A 6,722-nucleotide genomic window follows, 5' to 3' on the forward strand; every position below is an offset into this window, starting at 1 on the left:
GATGTTCATTAATTATTGCAGGATGGTACGTACCCGTCAAGAGATTAGAACAGATCTAACCTCTGCAAGGAGAGGGAATAGAGATATAGACTTTTCCGAGGGGCAAGAAGAGAGCCCTTTGGAAGATACTACTTCACCTGCACCGGTAGTATCGACTCAAGAAGGGCATGAAGAATCGACGGGGCCTCAAATTAGACTGGCACCAAGACAAACTGGGGATGTTCGGCCGACCATGTCAGCCCCACGGGAACGAGTAGAGGAGCCCCCTCAAACTACACCTGCAGGGCCATCTTTTTCCTATGTTGATCCGATGCTCCTAACTCAGCTAGTCAAAGCAGTAATAGAAGGTATGGCTAATGTTGCCACTCCTATGCTAGCACCCCCACCCGCACCCATCATACCAACCGTTTCAGAAGCAACTACAGCTACTAATGATGTAGTATATCTAGTTTGTTTGGTGAAAAGTATGAGAGAAATGGGTTGTGAACCCTACTGAGGTGAACAGGATGCTGAAATGGCGGGAAGATGGATTAGAAAGGTGGAGAAAACAATGATTCAAATTAAGATACCACATGATCTGCGGGTAGATTGTGCTACACAATTACTATCAGACAGAGCTATGACTTGGTGGGAGACAGTTTAGTTAAGGAGGGCTACAGAAACCCTATCCTGGGATGATTTGAAGACAGAGTTTAAGAATCAATATTACTCCAAATATCATCGGAAGATGAAGGAATAGGAATTCCTAGCCTTGAGACAGGAGGGAATGTCAGTACTCGAGTACGAGAGACGATTTCATGACCTCTCACTATTCGCACCACATTATGTTAAGGGATGGCTTCAGACAAGAATTGAAGCAGGGGTTGATTGCTTTACAATTCAAGACAGTAAGGGAACTGATTTAAGCAGCACAGGCCTTAGAGGCTTGTATGGAAGAAGGCCAACATGGTCACGGGGGTGTAGGAAAACAAAAGGATATGAAATTTTTAGGCAGGCCACCGCTTCCAAAGAAAGGTAGAGGCGAACAGTTCCTTCAATTCAAAAAGAAAGGGGGGACATCAACTAGCTCCTGACAGGATATCGGTGGGAAGTCGGGAAGAGGTCAGACCCGCTCCAGGTCTATATCTGCGAGGGGGGCTAATGAACAAAAGGAAATTGTTTACCCTCGATGTGCTTAGTGAGAACAAAGACACCCCAGGAGTTGCTTGGTTTCTCCTGGATGATGCTACATATGTCGAGGAGAAGGTCATAATTGGAGAACTTGCCAGTACTTGGGAAGAGGATGTCATCACTGTGGTGAGAAGGGTCACTTTAAAAGGGAATGCCCCCAGTTAAACACTGAACAGTCTCAGAGACATAGGCAACAAAGTCAAAGTCATCAGCAGTCCATCACAGTAAATAGACCGGGAAGGTCGACTCAGTTAGGAGTTAACTCAAATAGGGGACGACCCAGAGTGCAAAATAAAAGGGATCAAGGAAGGGTTTTTCATATGACCCAGGAGGATGTCAGAGCAGCATCAGATGTGGTAGTAGGTATGCTGCAAATGAAAGACTATCAAATGCATGTTTTGTTTGATTCTGGTGCCACTCATTCCTTTATAGCAAATAAAAATGTAACCAAATTGAGTAAGGAAACAAAAAGGGTAGAAAAAGGATTTATTATTAGGACACCTTTGGGTGAAACTATGAAAACAAATGTTGTATTTGAAGGGGTGGGAATTAACATTAATGGGTGTGAACTAGAAGTAGATTTAATACCCTTAGAATTAAGTGATTTTGATATAATTCTAGGTATGAATTGGTTGGGCAAAAATAAGGCTCGTCTAGACTGCTTTACAAAAACAGTAACCTTCTAAGGGGCTAAGGGTGAAACAATGGTCTTTAAGGGGGAGAGAATTTCCAACTTTACAAATATAATCTCGAGTATGGTTGCGGGAAAACTACTAAAGAAAGGTTGTACAGCATACCTTGCCTATGTGATAAATTCAAAAAAGGGTAAAATAGGATTGTCTGACATTCCAATTATGAGGGAATTTCCGGACGTATTTCCGGAAGAATTGCCAGGACTACCCCCAGAAAGAGAAGCTGAAGTCACCATCGATATATTGCCTGAGGTGTCTCCTATAGCCCAACCACCGTATAGAATGGCCCTAAAAGAATTGGATAAGTTGAAAATTCAATTGCAGGAGCTTTTAGACAAGGGTTCATACGACCAAGCAACTCACCTTGGGGGGCACCCGTATTATTTGTGAAGAAGAAAGATGGAACATTGAGACTTTGCATAGATTACCGTCAGCTGAATAAAGTGACGGTAAAGAACAGATATCTACTTCCGTGGATAGATGATTTGTTCGATCAGTTGAAAGGTGCTAAAGTATTCTCAAAGATTGATTTAAGATCATGATACTACCAAATACAAATCAAAGGGCAAGATGTGCCAAAAACTGCCTTCAGAACTTGCTACGAACACTTCGAGTTCTTGGTGCTACCCTTTGAATTAACTAATGCTCCAGCACTTTTATGGATTTAATGAACCAAGTATTCCAACCATACCTTGATAAGTTTGTTGTCGTATTCATCGATGACATCTTGGTTTACTCCAAATCCTATGAGGAGCATGAACAGCACCTGAGACAGACACTACAGACTCTGAGGAGCCGCCAGTTGTATGCCAAGTTGGATAAATATGACTTCTGGTTAAAAGAAGTTACCTTTTTGGGGCATGTAGTGTCTTCAAAAGGCATTTTTTTGGACCCTCGGAAGGTCGAAGCGGTTTTGAGATGGGAAAGGCCTACTACGGTAACTGAAATTCGTAGTTTTCTTGGATTGGCAGGGTATTATAGAAGGTTTATCGAAGGGTTTTCAACGATAGCAACTCCATTGACACGACTCACCAGGAAGAACATAAGATGAGAGTGGTCAAAGGAGTGCGATAAGAGCTTTCAAGAATTGAAGAGAAAGCTTACTACTGCCCCCATACTAATCCTTCCATCCGGAACAAAAGGCTTTGTAGTCTACAATGATGCCTCAAGAAAAAGATTGGGTTGTGTCCTAATGCAGCATGGAAAAGTAGTTGCCCATGCATCGAGACAACTGAAGACTCATGAAGTCAACTACCCAGTTCATGACTTAGAATTGGCAGCAGTAGTTTTTCTTTACGAGTATGAAGTCACTACTTATACGGATCCCGGGTTCAAATTTTCACGGATCATAAAAGCCTTAAATATCTGATGTCGCAGAAAGAGTTGAATATGCAACAACAGAGATGGGTAGAATTAATTAAAGACTAAGACTGTATTATTGATTATCATCAAGGAAAAGCAAATGTAGTCGCGGATGCTCTCAGCCGTAAATACAAGGCGATTAGGGGTGGACCAACGACTTGGAATGAGGAAACCATGATTGAGCTAAAGAGATTGGGGGCAGTATTAAATGTGAGTCCGGAAGGATCCTTAATAGCTCAACTAAGGGTGAAGTCAGGATATCGAGAGCAGATATTAGAGGCACAACAGCTTGATGATGAAGTGTTAAAAGTAAGAATCAAACTGGAATCGGGGGGTGAAACTCTTTTTCGAATGGGTGATAATGGAATAGTGATGTTGGGGCGACGTATGTATGTGCCTGACAACAAAGCCCTTAAACAAAAGTTACTACGAGAGGCTCACGAGTCTAAGTTCACTGTACATCCAGGTAGTATAAGATGTATCAGGATTTGAAACAGTACTACTGGTGGCCAAATATGAGAAAAGAAGTGGCTGACTATGTGGAAAAATGTAGTATTTGCCAACAAGTAAAAGTAGAACACTGAAAATCGGCAGGGCTGTTACAACCATTACCAATCCCTGAGTGGAAGTGGGAGATGATCACAATGGACTTTGCGTCGGGACTACCTAAAGGAAAGAGGGGAAATGATGCAATCTGGGTCATTGTGGATCGACTAACTAAGTCTGCCTTTTTCCTACCAGTAAAGATGACAGATCCAGTTGACAAGTTGGCTAAGATTTATGTGAACGAAGTTGTAAGGCTTCATGGAGTCCCAACATCAATTGTTTCAGATCGAGATCCAAGATTTACTTCATGTCTTTAGCCGAGCATACAACGTGCCTAGGGAACAAATTTGAGTATCAGTACTACCTTTTATCCGTAGACTGATGGCCAATTTGAGAGAGTTATTTAGATCTTAGAGGATTTACTAAGGGCATGTGCTTTGAAATTTGATGGAAACTAGGAGGAGCACCTGTCACTAGTAGAATTCACGTATAACAATAGTTATCAGACAATAATTGGAATGGCCCTATTTGAAACTCTTTATGGCAGAAAGTGTAGGACACCCTTGTGTTGGGAAGAAGTTCGGGACAAAAAGTTGTATGGGGCAGAATTAGTACAAATCACTACTGAAAAAGTGAGGATTATTAAGGATCGAATGAAGGTGGCTCAGGATAGACAGAAGAAGTATGCAGATATTCGAAGAAGACCACTTGAATTTTGTCTTAGAGATAAAGTATTTCTGAAGGTAGCTCTATGGAAGCATATGCTGAGATTCGACATGAAGGGGAAGCTAGCTCCAAGGTTCATCGGACCATTTGAAATCCGAAAACGTATCGGACCTGTAGCATATGAAATAAACTTGCCCTCACAGTTGGCCAAGGTTCACAATGTATTTCATGTTTCTTTGTTGCGAAAAGCTCATGTAGACCCTTCGAGAGTGTTACCTCAAGTGCCAGTGGAGGTAAAAGAAGACTTAACACTTGAGGTAAGACCGATAAAGATACTTGATTGGGGCGAGAAAGAACTTCGTAATAAGAAAGTTCCCATCATCAGAGTCTTATGGCGAAGCTCACAAATCAAGAAAGAAACATGGGAGAGAGAATCAGAAATGAGACAAAAATTCCCTGACTTGTTTATAAACTTAGGTACAACACTTAAATTTCGAGGGTGAAATTTCTATTAGAAGGGGAGAATGTAAAACTCGGGAAAATAAATAAATAAATAAATAAATAAAAGTGAAGAAATTCATATATATGGTTAAATAAAAACAGGAATTCAGAAATTTTTTAATATAAATTTCCGGGTGAAATAATTCGAGACATTATAATAAACCCCATATTGTTGAGGGTTGGATTTAATTGAAGAAAATAATACACTTAAAAGAAAAGGGGGGCCTAAATGCAAATAAGGAAAATTATAGAGTACAAATACCCTCTCCTCACCAAAAAAAAAATCTGCAGGAACCATAAGGAAAGAAAATAGGGAGTTTTGTACCCATTCTTACAAAATCAAGAGAGGAACACTAAAATTTCAAGAACCCATTCAAGATTAAGGGTATATAGATGGGATAAACACTTGTGTGCAAGGGATTAACAAAAAAGTTGAACAAGAAGAAAAGAAAGGAAGGAGTTGAAGATCTTCAACTTGTTGAAGATCAAAATCTTAATTCGTACCGGGTAAGGTGTTCTAAACATGATCTTAAAAATTCATTTTAAATTCGATAATGAATTGATGCCTTGATATTGAATTATAAGTTAGGGTTCTTAGACATGAATTGGGGAAAAAGTATTTGCTGTTAAAATTAAGTTAATTCATGTGTGGTATGTAGTTTATAAAAGTATTATGTGAAGGGAAGGGGGTGACGAATCTGGACAGACTCATCTCCTAACTTTCGGTGAGATTTCAGGTAGGAGGATGAGGGAATTAGGATCGGGTTTCTTCATAGAAATTGTAGATTTGAATGTTAGCTAACCAAGAAAACTAGTCTTGCTCAATTTGAAGATGTAGAACTCTAGTTATGGGTTACCAACCGAGATTGAGTCGTAAATGATTATGTAAGGCAGTAGGACTGATTAGTTGATGAGCAATTTTGACTATCTTGAAGGCAGAACTGGGTTCTCCTTCCTTCAGAGAACTTGTAGCCTCATGTCTTAGCTTTCTAACGAGATCAATCTCACTTAAAATAGAGTTTTAGAACTTTAGATATAGTTAAAAATCTGATGAGTGTTCAGATAGTAACAGTTCAATGTCTAGACAGTAACAGTTCAATATCTAGACAGTAACGGTTGGACAATAATAGTTCAATGTCTAGACAGTAACGGTTAGATAGTAACAATTGGAAATTTGACAGTAACAATTCAAAGTTAGACAGTAACAGTAGATTTTCACGTGAATACTATATATAAGAATACAAAAGAATTGAGTCATACGAACACTTGCACATTGAGATACTAACTCTGAAAATATACATGATATATGTATGTATGTTATTATGAGGAAATGAACATGCATAGAAAGTAACATATGGGTAATGAATGAATATGGATTCTCTATAATATCGGCTTGAAGGAATCATAACCGAAAACTTCCTTGTGATTCAGGAGGAGCAACCAGGATTGGATCTTCTGTTAGGGGAGGTCGCGAGACAGGCAAAGCAGGTGTGTGATTTTCCCTCCTATTTTCACTTATACAATTTAAAATTCTTCTAGTGAATGCAATTATAATAAATATTGTGTTCAATGTACATAAAGTCTAGCGTATTTACAAGATTAGCTTTGGCTAATGGCATTCGTGATAAGAATGCAGGGAAACAAATTGCAAGATTAGCTTCAGCTAATGGCATCCGTGATAGGAATGTCGGGAGATGATATACAAGGTTAGCTTTGGCTAATGGCATCCGTGATAGGGGCTAATGGCATCTGTGATAGGATTGTCGGGAGATGATTTACAAGATT

Source organism: Populus trichocarpa, chromosome 14 (assembly GCF_000002775.5).
Source record: "Populus trichocarpa isolate Nisqually-1 chromosome 14, P.trichocarpa_v4.1, whole genome shotgun sequence".
In the NCBI taxonomy this organism is placed as follows: domain Eukaryota; kingdom Viridiplantae; phylum Streptophyta; class Magnoliopsida; order Malpighiales; family Salicaceae; genus Populus; species Populus trichocarpa.